Below are 1,021 nucleotides of genomic sequence, written 5' to 3'. Positions count from 1 at the left end.
GGTGAATTTCGTTGTCACGGGTGAACTTCGATGTTGAGTTGGTCGTTTAGCTCAGTCGGTTAGAGCATCGTGCTAATAACGCGAGGGTCGCAGGTTCGAGCCCTGCATCGACCACTAGTTTGGCTTACTCATTGCACTATCCAAGTGATTAAGTTCACATCAACTTTTTACTCGCTTTGTAAGAAATCCATTCGTGTGAAATTCCTGACCTGCGTTGAGCGTTCGGCTTCTGAAATGCAATCGACTCAATTCCGAGCTCTTTGCTCGATTGCCAGACTCCTCTTACCCTGCCCAATGTGGGCTGTTGTTCGTAGAGTTCGAGGTCGCCTCGTGCAAAGGAAATCCGTGTGAAGTTCACGAAGAATTCTGTTCCTGTGTAACCTGGATGATGCCAGCCACAAATTAACTGCAACTGAAAACTGCATTGAGGAGATGTGTTGGGAAAGATCACTGTTGGTGACTGGTGACACCGGGAGTTGTACAAAAGAATATAAACTATCACTCTTCCTCTCATTCACAGGCCACTGTGTCACCAATCACAACCTCGGAGGTTTCTCTGCACCGATCTATCAAAACATCCAGCTGACAACGGTTGCCCGCCGAAAGCCGTGGTAGATAACAATAGAGAATGGTCATGTTATGAGCGACGTTAGGGAACCAACTTGTGAGGCTTAACGGTATGGTGGCTGTGTGGTCTAGTGGTATGATTCTCGCTTCGGGTGCGAGAGGTCTCGAGTTCGATTCTCGACTCAGCCCTCGTAAGGGTGAGTTTGGGCACAGCGGTAGATGCAGCTGGCGGATGTAGATAGCTACGGAAACCAGGTAGTGCAAATCCCTCCGGAAGCTAGGCAAACTGGACCATATGCGAACCGTTGGTCACTGGGAAATGGTATAGCTGGTCGAGACGCATGAAGCACTCGAGTGCTCGACCCCGCACCCCTGGACAAAGATTACAGTCACCTGGTGAACTCATCACTCGCGCGACTAATAGTTCAGGCTACATCCTGTACGGGCTCAATCC

General features: G+C 49.7%; 2 non-coding genes across 2 annotated transcripts; both read left to right on the top strand.

Moving 5' to 3' along the window:
• Positions 1-40: 40 nt before the first annotated feature.
• On the top strand, positions 41-114 carry Pmar_PMAR015161. Its single transcript has one exon. It is a non-coding gene; the product is annotated as a tRNA-Ile (tRNA).
• Positions 115-684: 570 nt separating this feature from the next.
• Positions 685-756, top strand: Pmar_PMAR015160. Its single transcript has one exon. It is a non-coding gene; the product is annotated as a tRNA-Pro (tRNA).
• The last annotated feature ends 265 nt before the right edge of the window (positions 757-1,021 follow it).

This window comes from Perkinsus marinus (assembly GCF_000006405.1).
Source record: "Perkinsus marinus ATCC 50983 genomic scaffold scf_1104296960618, whole genome shotgun sequence".
Classification (NCBI taxonomy): Eukaryota; Perkinsozoa; order Perkinsida; family Perkinsidae; genus Perkinsus; species Perkinsus marinus.
Note: the sequence above shows the minus strand (reverse complement) of the source record. Positions and strands in the feature narration are given on the sequence as shown.